Genomic DNA, 19,349 nt, shown 5'->3' with positions numbered 1-19,349 from the left:
ACAAATATTAGCAATATTGTTGGAAAAGTGTGTTTCTCATTATGATGACTCATGCTTCTTGGGAGAGTAAGTGGATGGATCATAGAGAGATGAAGAACAGATAGCATTTTCTAGTCAATGTTATGTGCTTTACGTCTTGTGTAAAAGGAATAAGTATTATTTTAGTGTAAATATCCCATGCCTGGAGAAAATAAAATCAGCTGAGAACTATATTTTCATACTAGAACTCTATCTAGGCTATCTCTCTAGAAGTAAGAGTATCACACAATTTGGCCTAAGAAACTAAAAATACTGATCCTCTCAGAACTTTGATACTAGGGAAGTTTAGAAAGCACATTTAACTTTAACTAAAACAAACTTTCTTTTGGAAGAGTGACTTAATTTTTACTGACTTATAACTTACTTTCATTGCTTCTAAATAGTTTTCCTCTTAACATGTTATTAATATTGCCAACACTGTTTTACTCAGAAAGAAAACTTGGTGTGAACATGTTATAAAGTGAATACTATTCAGTTAATTGTCACAGAAAGCTACTATAGGTGAAAGAGGCTATCTGGAATATTATTCTTCTATTTTCTGAGACATACAGGACTTTGTTGTTCTGCTAGTATTAAACATTTCTTTCCATTCTTCCTCACAAGAAGGTTTTTTCAGTTGATGTGGTCGGAAGGAAATGATCTGACTATTGAAACACATGTGGAATGGAACTAGTGAAAGCAGAAAGCATGGTTAGTATTAAGAACAAAACACTATAAATTCCAGTCATGTGTGTTTTCTGAAAAAAGAATTTTATAAACTTCAAAAGTCAGTATCTAAGTATAAAAAATATGACTTAGTAATATGAGGATCCTTTGAACTGGATTTTCTTTTTCAATGGTTTGAATACTTGCCTTTTGAGCCCACTTTTGAGATCTCTAATGCTATGTGAATGACTGTACAACTCTCCTTGACAGAAATGTGCTTTATCTAGGAGGATTGATGCTCGAACTTTTTCCTTATTTGATATTGTTCAGATATTATCAATAGAATTACTTAATGGCTACTATATAAGAGATAACTTTAAAACATGCTTTGGTTGGCATTATACTTGCAGTGAGCTTTAATTGGGAAATTATATTAAGAATGTATGAATAAGAAGTCATTTTTTCCCTCTGGTTTTGAACTTATATTTTATATTCTTAGCATCTTTAAGGAAATCAAGCTTATCTCTTTGGTTCCTCTGTTTTTAGACTGTTGAATCTCATCTTTTTTTTTTTAAGTACGTATATGTGCAGTTTATTTATTTTTATTTAAGTTCTGGGGCACATGTGCAGAATGTGCAGGTCTGTTACTTCTTGCATAGGTATATGTGTGCCATGGTGGTTTGCTGAACTTATTGCCCGTCCTCTAAGTTTTCTCCCTGCACCCCCCACTCCCAATCAGCCCTGGTGTGTGTTGTTCTCCTCCCTGTGTCCATGTGTTCTTATTGTTCATCTCCCACTTATGAGTGAGAACATGTGGTGTTTGGTTATCTGTTCCTGTATTAGTTTGCTGGGGATGATGGTTTCCAGCTTCATCCATGTTCCTGCAAAGAACATGATCTAATTTTTTTTTAATGGCTGCATACTATTTTATGGTATATATGTACCACATTTTCTCTATCCAGTCTATCACTGATGGGCATTTGGCTTGGTCCCAGGACTTTGTTATTGTAAATAGTGCTGTAATAAACACATGTGTGCATGTGTCTCTATAGTAGAATGATTTATATTACCTTGGATATATATCCAGTAATGGGATTGCTGGGTCAAATGGTATTTCTGGTTCTAGATCCTTGAGGAATCACCACACTGTCTTCCACAATGATTGAACTAATTTACACTCCCACCAACAGTGTAAAATCATTCCCATTTCTCCATAGCCTCACCAGCATCTGTTATTTCCTGACTTGAACTAGTACCAAAGCAGACACATAGAACAATGCAACAGAACAGAGACCTCAGAAATAACACCACACATCTACAACCATCTGATCTTTGACAAACCTGACAAAAACAAGCAATGGGGAAAAGATATCCTATTCAATCAATGGTGCCAGGAAAACAGGCTAGCCATATGCAGAAAACTGAAACTGGACCCCTTCCTTACGCCTTGAACAAAAATTAACGTGAGATGGGTTAAAGACTTAAATGTAAAACTCAAAACCATAAAAACCCTAGAAGAAAACCTAGGCAATACCATTCAAGATGTAGGCATGGGCAAAGACTTCATGATGAAAATGCCAAATGTAACTGAAACGAAAGCCAAAATTGACAAACGGAAACTAATTAAAGAGCTTCTTTACAGGAAAAGAAACTATCATCAGAGTGAACAGGCAACCTACAGAATAGAAGAAAAGTTTTGCAACCTACCCATCTGACAAAGGTCTAAAATTCAGAATTTATAAGGAACTTAAACAAATTTAAAAGAAAAAAAAAAAGCCATCCAAAAGTGGGCAAAGGATATAAACTGAAACTTCTCAAAAGAAGACTTTTATGCAGCCAACAAACATATGGAAAAAAAGCTCAACATCACTGATCATTAGAGAAATGCAAATCAAAACCAGAGTGAGATACCATCTCAGGACAGTCAGAATGGCGATTATCATTTTCTTCTCTTATCTCTGCCTTTAAACCTTCTCATCCCATAAAGCTCTTCTATTATTTCCTTCTTATTTCTTACCTTTTTTTTTCTGATACCACCTGACACAATATTCTTACTCTCCTTCACTAAATCTCTCTTGAGGCCTGCAAACTGAAAGTCCACACACAAAGCTCATTAGTATTGTTTTTCCGCATCAAAAATCCCTCTCTCAATCATTAAAATTTGGAATCTTGAAATTTTGACCAAACTATTGGCTATGCTCTCTTTGCTTTAAAGTTTTTATTTTATTTAATTGTACCTATGACATTAAATTTTTCATGTTTTCCAGATTTCCTCATTCTTTCTCTGTTGAAAGCAAATTACTTTTTATATTTTTTCACAATGCATTCTAGAGAAGGATTCACTGTTTTCTCTAGACTTGACCTTTCTTCTATGTAATTATTTTCCAGGTTTTATTTACTCACTGGGCATTTATACTTGTTTTTCTGTCACTTTAAACTGAATGCTAAAAAAGAACTAACAGGATTTTTTGTCACCCTAGTTCCTGTTTTTGGAATAGTTCCTCGTTTTGCTGTTTCTCTTTTCATCTCAGCATTATCTCTGATGTCTTTCTTATGCCCACGTAGCAATACTACTGTGCCTTGGCTATGCTATTTTTTTAAAAACTTCCATTTCTTTCTTCTCAATGTTCCCATTACCTCAACTTCAATTCAGTCATCTCTCAGTCCTGCTTCAACCACATAAGATAAAGGATGTAAAGAAACTCTGTCAAATAACAACTTTAAAGTGAAATGCAAGTTACTCTTGCTACTCCTACTGTCACTAGTGTTTTACTACTACTATCACCACCGTAAGTTCCTAACTTGTCTCCTTGCTTTGTCTTTGTGTCAGATGATACATCCTACATTTAACCACCTATTAATGTCTTAAAGATTTTCAGAATACAGATAAATCCTAATTTTAAAACTTACCTCTCCATTTTTTACTAAATTAAAATTTTAAAAATGTATATTTAAGACCCTGTAGTAAGACACCAATCTACTTTCCTTACCCATGCTTTTCCTGAAAAGATTCCTGTCTATGCATCTTACCTCAAATATACCGTCATGTTAAAAATTTGTTATAAAATTCTGTTTATGTCATTCTCTATGACTTCACTGTTCCATGCATGTTTCCAAAAATCTCTTACTACCCACATAAAGATCAACCTCTTTTGTACTTACTATCTAAAGTAAGCAGTTGATACTTACTGCATACAACATTGTAATTTTGTTTCCCATGAGTAGATGTAAAATACCACCTTGATTTTAGTCCCCTTGAAGCAAATAAAGATTTTTAAAATAATTTTAGGTCCTTGGACAGTTGGCTTTCTAAGCATGTTATTTCACTTTTAATTCATGAATTATTTTTAAGTACAAATTCCCTCCTTTGGGATATAATAGAAAAAAAAAAAAACCTGTCATGGCATTTATACATTCATTTAAAAGCTGTAAAGTGCTTATTCTCTTAAAATTTGCTATATTAACAAATAGTGCAAGAATATTACTGTCAAAATCATTTTGGCTTATATGGTAGAATTATTATTCTGAAAATGACTTTTTTTCTCTAATCAGGAAAGTTTCATGAGAAGGAGGCAAAACATAATCCATGGCTTGCCAAGTCAATACAATTATCAGAATTTTTTAAACCTGTCATGATTTTTTCATTTACCTGCACTGAAATATAGAAAGGGACTAAAATAGTTTGAGCCTACTGACTATGACACGTGAGTTAATTACTATTGTGGGTTTGTATACCTCATGATGCTGGTCAGCACTCTTGTAAAGGCATGACATTGGGCAGGAGGAAGTGAGAAGAGGGCAAATCCATTTCCATTACTAGAGAAATAGCTTAAAGCACTGACTCCAATGTGGGAGGCTTCATAATATCACTTGAGGATATAAAAGATAAAGTAACAATTTGTTATTGAGATTATTTATAACAAAATCATGCAAACCTTGAAAGCACTACCTTTCCTCAGAAATGTAATTGGTACAGCAAGATCCAAACTCAGTTCCAGTACATTCCTCAAAATCAAATTTGACAGTGGCTACATTTTTGCCTTATATGGAACGTTAATGCTAATTAATTGTATGTGTCCTGTACTATTACCAGTGCTCAGTTTCTAGTAACTTTTTAAATCCCTGCAATAATCCTATAAAGTAGGTTTTACTATTATTAACTCTCATAAAATTAGTGGATTGAATTTTGTATCACTTTCCTAACTGATAACACCTTAATAAAATATTTCAGATACTCTTCATATTTGCTTTTATAAGCTGTATTCTGAAAAACCACTGCAGAATATGACACAACCAAACAGAAACAAAACAAAACAAGACCTTTTCCCTAAAAGGAGGAATGCAAAAGATTCTTGTAAATATTTCAGCCTTGAATGAATCGCGTCTTCCTGGTATTTGGCAGAGTATAGAAAACGTTCATCTTTGGAAATAAGAAGAGGGCGGAGAGTCTCAAGGGTAGATTGAGTATAGAATCTTTTGCAACTCAGCACTACAAAGTTTCCCTGTAGAGACCATATGTGTCATGGAAGAAACAAGCTGTTTACATTTTCCAAATTTTAGAATTTTTCTACTTTCCTGTTTTTCCAATTTAATAAACTATAGATGTATAAAAACATACAAAAAATTGATGTCAAAGTGAAAAGGTGGAAGTGGGGAAATTAAAATGTCTAGAAAGAATTGCACTTTTGTAATTTGAAATAATAGATTCTTACAACAATCTTTTGGCTTGTAAATTTTCATTTAAAATTATACAAATTTGAAAATAGTTATTGCATGGGAAGATAGATTCTTATTTCACAGTAATTATTGATATCAACACATTATATGTACTGGCAAATTTTTAGATACATAAAGGACATATGCTGCCCTTTCATATATATCATCAGTTTGTTTTCATACAATTTTAGTTTGAAAATAATGAAATAATAGCCTTTGAGTTTCCTAATATCCTATGTACCCTAAGATCGCAAAGTATCATAATAATGTAATTTTAAAGGATACAAAAGTGCATACTAGAAGAATATTAAGTTTACTTTTATTCCCAGGCTGAACTGTCAAATACGTCAGCCACCAACTGCATGTGGCTATATAGATTAACATTTTAATAAAATTAAAAATAAACATTCTATTACTTAATTGCAGTACCCACATTTAAATGCTCAATAGCCACATGTGGCTAATGGCTATGGCATTGGATAGCACAGATAACTGACATTTTCAATGTCACAGAAAGTTCTATTGGACAGCAGAATTCCAAAATTATGTTCTTACAATTGTAAAACTTACAGTTTATTGTAATGAAAAGTCATTTACATTAATAAATACTCAATATTTACATATCATATACAAATAAAATTGGTGTAAATATTTAAGTCAATTAATTTATCAAAATATTCATCATAAGCTAGTTATTTAATTTTAAAAGATTTTGTTTAGAACAATACATCTTACTTTTCTGCATCTCAATATCTTATATTTATGCATCTAATTCCTTCTGTTCATGCAGTACCATAAAATATATAAGCTTTATTTATTATAGTCTGTATTTAAAATATAATTACTCAGTTTTATACTACACAGACCAAGAAGAAATATTTTTGTAGCATGTTGCTTTCAAGTAATTGAAAGTATCTTGCCTAAACTTTTGAACTAATCTTAGGTAGGGAAGAATTTGATTTCTAAAATCTTCAGTTTTTAAAGTTCATTGGTTTCTGAATTATTGAAGCACACTGTTTAAATTGAACTTAAAATGGGAAAAGTGCACTTATTCCCTGCTTCTGGCTTAAAAATAACCAAAGGGATTTTGCTCAAACTTACTAGTCATTGAAATCCAGGAATTTTTATAGATGTTCAAGATTAGCTTAACTCTAATATTAACAACCTTGAATGAATTCATGTAAGTTAGAACTAACCCTAAAATTAAACAATATTTAGAGATAGGTGTAGTCACTTTAATGAACAAGAAATTAGTCTCTCTATAGTTCTCCACGTTTTAATCCATAGATTAATAATTCAAGTGGACTGAGTTCTGTATTAAACCAAGTACTACCACAGATTCAATCTCCATCTTTTTATTGAAAGAAATGTACATATATATATATACATATATATATATGTACATTTCTTTCAATAAAAAGATATATATATGTAGATGTACATTTAAAGATAGTAATATAATACTGAATGGAATTGGTCCTGTTTTTTAAAGATAATAGGTAATAAATGCCTTCACATGTTGAAGAAGATGGTACCTTAATATAGACTTTTCTTATTTCCCTCCAGAATGCCCCAAAAAACACCACAAAACAATCCTGTGTCTCTCAACCTTAATGCTCCCTGCATACCCATACAGGATAGTACTGGAAAATAGGGTTGAATAATTAAGATGGTGGAGTTGGATAGGCCTATGAGAGAAAACTTTGGGATTTCTCCTCTTCACTCAGTGGAGTGAGCTGGCATGCCTGACCCCTCAAGCTAAATGTGTGGGTATTGAGACAATTATTTGTAAACACTGAGAATGTTTTATAAAGTAAGGGATTTGTATCTTACCTGCTTCACAATAGGTGTTTGCTGAGCTATGGGGACTGGTGAGTATCTGGCCGTGCACCGGAGTAGAGCTCTGAGAATTCTTGGAAGAAATTGTCAAGTGCTACCTGAAATTTCAAGAGCATATGAATAGGCTGTTGCTTGCCTCTCGACTGTATAATTCTGAATAGGTGCAAGACTGGCAGCTACAGCTCACAATATTAGGTTATGAGGAATGAGGGCAAAAGAAGAGCGAGGTGACTTCCACTGTTTGTCATGACAAGGATGTGTTGGTTTTGAGGATTTACATAGATGTTCATCAGGTATATTAGCCTGAAATTTTCTTTTTTTTTTTTTTGTAATCTCTCTGCCAGGTTTTATTATCAGGATAGTGCTGGCCTCATAAAATGAATTTGGGAGTCTCTCTTTTTCTATTGTTTGGAACAGTTTCAGCTGGAAGGGTACCAGCCCTTCTTTGTACCTCTGGTAGAATTCAGCTGTGAATCTGCCTGGTCTTGGGGTTTTATTGTTTGGTCAGCTGTAAATTACTGCCTCAATTTCAGAACTTGTTATTGGTCTATTCAAGGATTCAGTGTCTTCCTATCTTGAGAGGGTGTATGTGTCCAGGAATTTATCCATTTATTCTAGGTTTTCCAGTTTATTCACAAGGAAGTATTCATAGTATTCTCTGATGGTAGTTTGTAAGTCTGTGGGATCAGTGGTGATATCATCTTTATCAATTTTTATTGTGTCTATTTGATTCTTCTCTCTTTTATCTTTGTTAGTCTGGCCAGTTGTCTATCCATCCTGTTAATCTTTTCAAAAAACTAGCTTCTGTATTTATGGATTTTTTGAAGGTTTTTTTGTGTCCCCATCTCCCTCAGTTTTGCTCTGATCTTAGTTATTTCTTGTCTTCTGCTAGCTTTTGAATTTGTTTGCTCTTGCTTCTCTAGTTCTTTTGATTGTCATGTGAGGGTGTCAATTTTAGATCTTTTCTGCTTTCTTCTGTGGGCATTGATTGGTATAAATTTCCCTCTAAACACTGCATTTGCTGGGTCCCAGATATTCTGGTACATTGTGTCTTTGTTCTCACTGTATTCAAAGAATATATTCATCTCTGCCTTTATTTTGTTATTTACCCAGTTGTCATTCAGGAGCAGGTTGTTCAGTTTTCATGTAGTTGTGTGATTTTGAGAGTTTCTTAATCCTGAATTCTAATTTGATTGCACTGTGGTCTGAGAGACTGTTATAATTTCCATTCTTTTGCATTTGCTGAGGAGTATTTTGCTTCCAATAATGTGGCCAATTTTAGAATACGTACAATGTGGTGCTGAGAAGAATGTACATTCTGTTGATTATGGGTGGAGAGTTCTGTAGATGTCTATTAGGTGCACTTGGTCCAGAGCTGAGTTCAAGTCCTGCATATTCTTGTTAATTTTCTGTCTCATTGATCTGTCTCATATTAATAGTGGAGTGTTAAAGTCTCCCACTAATCTTGTGTGAGAATCTCTTTGTAGGTCTCTAAGAACTTGCTTTATGACTTTGGGTGCTCCTGTATTGAGTACATATATATATATTAGGATAATTAACTCTTTGCATTGCATTAATTTCTTTACATTATGTAATGTCTTTCTTTGTCTTTTTTGATCTTTGTTAGTTCAAACCCTTGTTTTATCAGAGATTAGGATTGCAAACCCCCCTGCCTTTTTTTTTTTTTTCATTTGCTTGGTAAATATTCCTCCATTCCTTTATTTTGAGCCTATGTGTGTCTTTGCATGTGAGATGGGTCTCCTAAATACAGCACACCAATGGGTCTTGACTCTATCCAATTTGCCAGTCTTTGTCTTTTAATTGGGACATTTAGCCCGTTTACACTTAAGGTTAATATTGTTATGTGTAAATTTGATCCTGTCATTATGATGGTAGCTGATTGTTTTGCCCATAAGTTAATGCAGTTCCTTTATAATGTCAATCATCTTTACAATTTGGTATGTTTTTGCAGTGGCTGGTACCAGATTTTCCTTTTTATATTTAGTGCTTTCTTCAGGAGCTCTTGTAAGGCAGGCCTGGTGGTGACAGAATCTCTCAGTAGTTTCTTGTCTGTAAAGAATTTTATTTCTCCTTCACTTATGAAGCATAGTTTGGCTGGATATGAAATTCTGGGTTGAAAATTCTTTTCCTTAAGAATGTTGAATGTTGCCCCCCTTCTTTTATGGCTTGTAGGGTTTCTGCCAAGAGATCCACTGTTAGTCTGGTAGGCTTCCCTTTGTGGGTAACCTGGCCTTTCTCTCTGGCTGCCCTTAACATTTTTCCTTCATTTCAACCTTGGCGAATCTGACAATTATGTGTCTTAGGGTGGCTCTTCTTGAGGACTATCTTTGTGGTGTTCTCTGTATTTCCTGAATTTGAATGTTGGTCTGCTTTGCTAGGTTGGGGAAGTTCTCCTGGATAATATCCTGAAGAGTACTTTCCAGCTTGGTTCCGTTCTCCCCATCACTTTCAGGTACACCAGTCAAACGTAGGTTTGGTCTTTTCACATAGTTCTATATTTCTTGGAGGCTTTGTTCATTCCTTTTCCTTCGTTTTTCTCTAATCTTGTCTTCACATTTTATTTTATTAAGTTGATCTTTAATCTCTGATATACTTTCTTCCACTTGATTGATTCGGCTATTGATACTTTATGCTTCATGAACACCTCATGCTGTGTTTTTTAGCTCCATCAGGTCATTTATGTGCTTCCCTAAACTGGTTATTCTACTTAGCAATTCCTCAAACCTTTTTTCAAGGTTCTTAGCTTCTTTGCATTTGGTTAGAACATGCTCCTTTAGCTGGGAGGAATTTTTTATTACCCGCCTTTTGAAGCCTACTTCTATCAATTCATCAAACTCATTCTCCGACTGGTTTTGTTCTCCTGCTGGCGTGGAGTTGTGATCCTTTGGAAGAGAAGATTGTCCTGTTTTTTAAATGCTTCCTCTCATGACTCTTGATCCTATCCAAAAAGAATCAGAAATATCTGAAGATAGACTATGCCTTCTTATTTACAAAAGATTCCTAAGCCCTGAATCACACACTAGTCATGGGGAGGAGGTGGGCTCCTCCTTTTCAATTGTGTTATAAGAAAATTTTAATATGAACATAGCAAGCTTTGTTAATTTCTGAAGGTTACTAGAAAGCTGTGCAATTTTTCTGATATGTCATAGGTCAGAGAAGAGAGCAAATTGAGCACGTTGGAAGGCAGGAGTTGCAGAAGAATAGAGATGTTTTCTCCTTGTGCCCCCAAGAAATTTAAGCCTCTTAATAAATTTGTTACACTCATATAAATCAAATTCTTTTCTAGACGGTCAACTCAAAATTGAGTGTCATTGGTCAAAATGGTGATTGAGTGAGAGAAGATGGATGTTATTGTTAATTCATCACTGCTATAAAAAGGAAGATACAGAGAAAACCCAGAGTATATAGGCATGAGTAGTTATCTCAGGTTTTTCAAGTATAGTCAAACAATTTTTGTTCATTCTTTCCAATTTTGAAATCGTTTTTCTTTGATAAAGAAAAAGAAGTTGAAATTGAAGAGTCATATTTTCTCACGGTTATCTGTATATACTAATATTATACCATTTCACTTAGAAATATAACTCTTTCTCCTTCTTTGTTTTTGGTTTTGTATTTACTGCCAACGTAAGTTAAAGTTTATTTCTTGTTTGTTTCCTTAAGTATTTCTTCCCTCAGATTTTAGCTTATTCTAAGATATATTTTCCTTTCACTTTGTCTTACAAACTTTTGTTAATTTTTGGCTTGCCCTGCAGTATAAACCTTTTCTTCTATAATTTGTACATGATCTAAAATCTAAGCTTATAAAAATTGATATGTATCTGACTGTTTCTAAATGTCTGTACCTATTTTTCAGTTCTTTGTAATCATGAATAATTATTCCAGCATATCAGTTCAACAGTTATTTTGATGCAATTTCCTCTTTGGCAACATATTGTTATATAATTCAGCTATTATTTAAGTTTTTTTCACAGTAGGTTTTACTAAACTATAGAGTGTAGGCAATACCTACATATCGTTTTTTATTTTATATTTACAAATTAATATAATTAAGTAAATCTCTGTCAAATTTTTAGTCAATTTCCCTTCACTAAGTTCTTTAATACCAGTTAAAATGCAAAATCCTGCATTTTCTTTTGCAGAATGCAACTTGCAGAAAGAAAGTAAAACGAAAAGTTGAATTTCTTCATTTTTGTGTTTTGTTTTTTGACAGAATTCCAACCTCTGATCATAAAGTCTTATTCTCTATATGATTTGGTGGTCTTTCTATTTTTAAAGATTTTTAGATACGTTTCACAGTTCTTTTTGTTACCCAAATGTTTATGCCTATTCTTCCATCTTCTGGTTCGTACATATTCCTAAGGGAATATGTTACCCTTTTATGAAAAAAAAATTATACTAACTTGTGTTTTCCCACAGAATATTGCTATATTAGAATTTTCTTTCTTAATTTTGAGGTAGTGAATAGATTTTTAAAATAATTTTATTGTTGTTGCTGATGTAATTCTTCATTGGATTATATTGAGAGAATGTCACTTATAAAATGTAATTTTTGGAATAGATTATGCTTTTACATGGGACCAAGTACTTGCTCAGTTTTAATGAGTGAGTGAAAAATGGATTTATACATTTATATTCTCTGCTTGTAGGGCACACAGACCCTTCAGACAAAATATACTTGTTCACATTGTGTAATTACTGCTGTGATGGTTATTTTATGTGTCAGCTTGACTGGGATGAAGGATGCTCAGATAAGTGATAAAACATGATTTCTGGATGTATCTGTGAGAGTTTCTGGAAGAGACTAGCATTTGAATCCATATATTTAGTAAAGAAGATTATCCCCACCAATGTGAGGGGGCCTCATCCAATACCTTGAGAACAAATCCATTGTATAGAACAAAAAGGCAGAGAAAGGGCTGATTTGCTTCTCTTCAAGGCTGGGGCATCTATGTTCTCCTGCCCTCAGAATCAGAGTCCCTGGTTCATAGGCCTTCAAATTCAGACAAGGGTGTAAAACTTTGGCTCCTCTGGACCTCAAGCCTTCAGAATCCAATTGAATTGTACTACTTACTGGCCTTCCTGATTCTGCAGCTTTCAAATGGTAGGTTGTAGAACATCTTGGCCTCCATAATTGTGTGAGCCAAATCCTGTAATAAATATCTTTATGTATATATACAAGAGATCTATGGGATCTATATTTTGCTAGGGTTCTCCAGAGAAACCTGTATATGTATATGTGTATACACAAACACACACACACACACACAAACACATATACACAAATAGGAAAACACACACATATATACAAACATGTATATGTATGTGTGTATATATATATATATATACACACACACACACACATAAACCTATATACACAAATAGGAAAACACACACACACACACACACACACACACACACACATATATATATAAACAAATGTATAGGAAGATATATATGTATATATATGTATATATGTGTGTGTACATATATGCACATATATACACATATGTATGTATGTGTGTATATATATATACACACACACATATATATGCATACATATATACATACACAATCCTAGTTTTCTGGAGAACTCTGACTAATACAATCTCATTTGAATGTAAGCATTATAAACTCTCATTAAAATCATTTTTTAAAATACATTCTACTTATATTTCTGGGTCTCTTTAGTTATAGGCAACATGAACTTTAAAATTTTACACCTTACTACTTGTTTCTCAAAACGAGTGAATTCTTTCATATAATCATAATGTAATTCAATTATATAATATATAACGCATATTTAAATGTATCCAATTACTCTACTAATGTCCTTCATAGTTTATTCTATTCAACATTTGACAGAAATAGCTCCTTGCATTCAGTTTTCATATGCAATTTACTTTTGCATTCAAAATGTTTGTGGAATTCTAATGTATTAACTAAAGTAGTCTAGTTCATTCCTTCCCAGCGCTTCATCTATGAAATACACATATATATAACATTTATGTGTGTATATATATGCAGACAATACATATATACAGAGAACATATATACAAAGAATGTATATACATTTGTATATATACAGAGCCTGTATAAATTATTTCATATATTTCATATACATATATAATTTATCTATACATTCTCTTTGTGTTGAAATTTAGGCAGTTTCCCACTTCTTCTCATCATTATAAATCAAACTGCTATAATCATAATTACAAATGTCTTTTTTATGCATGTGGGCATATTTTATTTTGTACACATAGCTAGAAAAGTAATTGTTGTCTATGGCAGTAGACACATCTACATTTGCAATAGATACTATTAAATTATTCTTCAAATCAGTCCTACCAATTTGTCTCTACCAACAATGTAATAAGTTCCATTGTAACTCATACCTGAAAGTGGTTGGTAATTTTAGATTTAAACTTACTAACACATATTTACATAGTCTACTGTGTCACGTTGTGGTTTGACTTTATGTTTTCATTATTATCTATGAGATTGAGCTCAAATTGAATAATTATTAACCATTTCTGTTGTATATTCTGTGTTGCATATGTGTGTGTGTGTGTATATATATATATATGTATGTGTATATATATATATATATACACACACACACACACATACACATATGGATGTTAATTATTCCAGTGCAATTTGGTAAAAAGACTATCTTTGTTCTTATTGTATTGTTTTTGTTCCTTTGTCAAAGATCAGTTGAATATGTTTATGTGGGTCTTTTTCTGAGCTACCTGTTCTATTCCACTGATTTTTTTGTTTATTCTTTCACCAATATCACACTACCTTGATCACTGTAGCTCTGTGGTAAACCTTGAAGTTTGGTAGTATTTGTGCTCCAATGTCCTTTTTCTTCAATATTGACTTGTATATTCCCAGGTAGATGAATAATTATATCCCATATTCACTTCTACATTCATATCTTTCAATCAAGCTAAAAGAAAGGAAATGTGTTTAACTTTTTAGAAAAAATAACTAAAATTATCTTGAAGAAAAGTCGATGGGAAATACATTTTTGAGTAACTTTGAATGCCTGCAATTCAAGGAAAAATGACTATGATGGATTCACTATAAAACATAGTTAGAGAATAAGACAATTTTCTTTCTACTCAACCAAATAATTAATTCAGTTGCCTCTAGAGTAAATCAACATATTCAGACAAAGATAAATAATTGAGGGATTCAAAAAGAAATTTTAAGAATAAGGACAAATATCATCAAGTTACATTAATGGTTCTGTTTATAACCAGTTCTTTCTCTGTGAATATACCATCAATTTTCCTCATTCTCCAAGATTGTTACACTGGCATAAAAATATGTGAGATATTGTTTTTAGTTTGGCATTTCTAAAACCTGAATTTAAGAGGAAAAAAATTGAAACATTATTTTAAATCTGGAAAATGTTTTCTTCTTGCTTTTATTAATAGTATGCATGATATAGATGAGTCAGGCAGCTTAGGTAGAGAATAAAATTAAATAACAAAGGTACCAACAGAATTTGGTCACTGTTTTTTGAAAGACATTGGTCTAAGTTTGTAATACACTCTAAAGGTAGAAGCTATTCTATTTAAAATAATTTTTGTGAGATTCAAAGCATATTGTGTGTTTATTTCTCATTATTTTATTATATATCTTGAGAGAAGGAAATAGTCATAGCTCTTCTGTAATTCTAACTGTAAGATACCAAAAAAATCCAGAATTTTGAATTTGGTCATGTATACAAGAAGGATAAGTAGGTCACTTATTTGTTTCAAAACATCAATTTCATAGTTGGCATATAAATGGGAAATCATAGAACGTGTTTACTTATTTAATTTCAAATCTAAAATAAATATGGTTGATCATTTGAACATGTGATTCAGAGAATCAAATTATTTCTAGGACATACATTGAGAAAAAGCATTACACTTATATTAAAACGACCACTGGAAATAACAGCAGTTTTCAACAACAAAAATATCATACTCTCTAAACATTATTTGGATATTAGAAATTATTATTCATTCAATGAACAGATATTTACTAAATGCCTACCAGATTCTAGACAAAGTTCTATGAACTTAGGATATATCAGAAGAAAAGGAACTGTTCTTCTAAAGGCAAATTATAGCCAAGGGAGACAAATAATAAAGCATAAACATAACAAATGGGTAAATTTTATAGTTGAAAGTACATGATAGGCAGGCAAGAGCGGAGGCTGAGCAACACGTTAATGGAGGCAGTGGGGTCCTGAAGTCAGCTCACTAGGCACTTGACATGTTGGTAGCTTGAAGTGGACCATGGTAGGCATATTTACACCCAGTAAATCAGCAAAGACTCCAACTTAGGTCTTCTAATTAATCAATTTAATCATGATACTTCATCATTTAAAGTATGTAAAAATGTTTTGAGGTTTGTGTGTGTGTGTTTTCTCATTTGAATTCTTTAGCATAGGGTTACCTTTGGCATCCCATTAATGTTTTTTTCTATTGCTCTTTGGAATTGACTATATTTACGAGTGAATCAATGAGTGAATCCATTTTAAATAGTGCTTTCAGGTTGGATGAAGCAGTCTACGTTTTTTATACAAAAATTCATTAACTCCCACACTTTCTTTTAAATGAGCTTCCATTTTACTAAGCTAGTCATAGGCATCTTGTTTCTTTTTTAAATAATGACTTGGGATTGGTCACAAGACAAAAGTCTGACAAATTAGGCCAAGATCAAATTAAATCTGTTGTAAATGTTGAGATCTTGCTAGATCCATTGTCTAGAGTATTCTTACAAATTTAGATGCACAAGAGAGATGGACTTAGATTTTATTGGGTGTGGTCGTATTTGGACATGCTAATTGGAAATGTGATAGTTACTTTGCACTGTTGTAGAGAGCTATCCTGAAGACCACGCTTCCATGCTAAAAATATCAGGTTGAAAGAAAATGGGAAGAATATGGAACCCTGATAATGTCTCTAAACAATTAAACTAACCAATCAAGAAAACTTCCTTTCTTTTTCTTGCTCATTATGTAAAATGATTAAAAATTTCCTTATGACTCAAGTAAGTTTGAGTCAATTTCCAATTTTTTTTTTTTGCTATTGATATCATCCTAACTAAAAAGAAGACAAAAAAGTCAAAAGGAGTTTCTTTTATTTTTAAATATGTGATTCATATTCAAATATTAACACTGTCACTATCATTAGTAACTCTTTCATTTACGGTTGGGTTTAATAAAAAATGTAAAACAATTTGATATTAATTATTTTTAGATGATTGCAAATATTTGAACCTAGTAGATTAACACTATAATCCTTTTTTTTTTTTTTTTTTTTTTTGAGACAGGGTTTCATCTCTAAATATGGCTCACTGCAGCTCTGACTACCCAGACTCAATCCATCCTCCCCTCCTCAGTCCCTGCAAGTAGCTGGAACTACAGGTATGTGACATTACACCCCACTAATTTTTATATTTTTTATAGATACAGGATATCACCATGTTCTCAGGTTGGAATACTATAATCCATTGTAATACAACAACTAACCTGGCAATATAGTGCCAACTTTTGTCTATCAGTAACCATCAAAATCCAGATTCAATTTGTATTTATGTAGGGTATACTGAATCATATTATGATATTATTTTGTTTTATCTTGTGAGTTTGGTATTTTCAGTCCAATTTACAGATTACAAAAGTGAAACTCAAAGGGATAATGTAATGTATAATTCAGTATTGACATTTGTGCCAACTCCGTTAGTGGAATATGAGAGCTTAATGTGTTGTACTACTGATTCTCAATTTGATAGTCAGCTATAGTCCTGTGTAAATATTTTTGTGTATTCATGTAAAATACAGTAGGTATACGTTTTCATACACACACTCACACACACACACAAATCAACCTGCTATAAAAATATCAGATTTGGTTTTCAGTTGTTTATGCTTGATATAACACTTTTAAAATGTATAGGACAGAATATTTCAAGCATTAAAATCACTATCAAGACAATAACACTGTGGTAACTGGTTTTGGGATAATTTAAAAATATGGAGCATAAAACAATTATATTCATGTACAGGCAGTACTGAAAGCTAATTTAAAAAATTATTTGTCTTAGAGAATTTCTCTATATTTTCTTCAGTATTCCTTTTACCTTTTAATATTATCACTTATTTTAAAACTATAAATATGCCCTTGATTTTTTACTGTAGATAATTTCCAAGTAACATTGGTCTTACACTTCTACAAAAACAGGGCACTAAAATTCAGTAATCTATCTTCCCTTTTATAAAATAACTTTTAAAAAAATTTTAAATCTGAAGTGCTAGTTTGATGGTATCTCTATACTCAATGTTGAATGTAGTTTTTGGACTTTAATGGGAAATTTTGAACAATGTAACAGTCAAATTGAATAATTCAGACCTCTATGTCTCTAATCCTGCCATGGTTCCCTATGCTCTTTAGATGATCTCTATAATCACTTTAATTCTGCACTCAGTGTCTATTTACACATCATCATATTGATCAAATACTCTGGAAAAATTGGTTTTCTGAAAGTATGATTGTTTATATTTCACAAATCCTTTGAGATTACATTTATTCAGAGTAAAAACCTATATCGGAAACTACACAGTGCCAAACTGTACAAATTAGACACGAAGCAAAGAAAATAGGAGAATAGATAGATAAATATGATATTAATTTTCACGTTCTTTTCCCTTCAGTCGTTGGATTTATTTGTCTAATTATTCCCGAGGTAATGGAGTTTGAAAATTCACTTTCACTAATCAGTGTTTGTCAGAGATCAAGCAGCTGTGACCTTCTAAACTCTCCCAAGACCTTTGCTTATTACTGAAACAAACCCTTTCCCCATTTCTCCGTAGAGGAGTCCAGATGGAATAGATTCCCAAATGGAAATGTGAAACAAGCAAACAAAACTACAAAAAACTTAGTCTAACTTTGAACATCCTCAGAAATGCTCACCTATATTGGCAGAGAACAGGTATATCGGCATCTTTTGTCCAATCAACAGTTTTTAAGTTTTTAAAGTACAAGTATAATTTTTACTTATATTTTAATACTCTAATTATGTAGATAACAAGAACTAATTTAACATCAAACATCAAACATCAGTGAGTATTTATGATACTCATTCCATTTCTACAGGTTACAAAAGTGAGCCTCAAAGAGGTAACCTAATTGAAATTTACTATTGACCTTTGTGCCGTCTATTAATATATTATAATATGTAAATGTGTTTAATGTGTAACAATGATTCTTAATTTGATATGCAATTATATTGCTTTGTAAATATCTTTGGATATCTATGTAGAATACAGATATGTAAACACATGTCTATATGCACACACACAGACACACACACACACACGCACACACACACGCATACACAGGCTTCCAGGCTTCCAAAGTTTGATACCATCGTGCATGTCAGAAAACATTTAAAATTACTTAAATATATAAAGTAAGTGGCTTGATGGTATAGTTTGCCTATCTTTGTTACAAACTCTGAATGAATGTTGCATAGTAGTGTACAATAGATTTGCCCTCAACAAGCCATAGGGCTCCTCCAGGGGTGCTGAATATAGGTTATCGGTGTATATAAACAATGAAAAGAGAGCTAACTTCAAAAGCATGAAAATGCTTAAAACTCAAGATGGCATGATGTTACCTTCTAAAATGTGGAGAGAATAGGAGATTGATTAGGGGGATTTGTAAATGAATAATATGATAATTTATACAATATGATACGATATACATAAAATATACTATACTATACATAATGGAATGTAACATATTTGGGGTACTTTCTTCAGAATGAATACTGGTGAAGGAAATGTCATAATTTTTACCAATTTTTTATTTTTATTTTTAAAAGGATAAATGTGGTAAATTTACAAAGGACACAGTGACTTTTCAATAAATTCATTTGTTAGAAATATTTTGGCAGTGGAGACTTCTAAGAGATGTGAGAAAAAGCTTTGAATGGACTTCTGATCACATATAATGAAACAAAAGCATAATTTAAATTCCTAAATACAATTAATTGCTGGCAATATAGAAATAAGAGACTAA

This window comes from Saimiri boliviensis, chromosome 11 (assembly GCF_048565385.1).
Source record: "Saimiri boliviensis isolate mSaiBol1 chromosome 11, mSaiBol1.pri, whole genome shotgun sequence".
NCBI lineage: Eukaryota > Metazoa > Chordata > Mammalia > Primates > Cebidae > Saimiri > Saimiri boliviensis.
Note: the sequence above shows the minus strand (reverse complement) of the source record.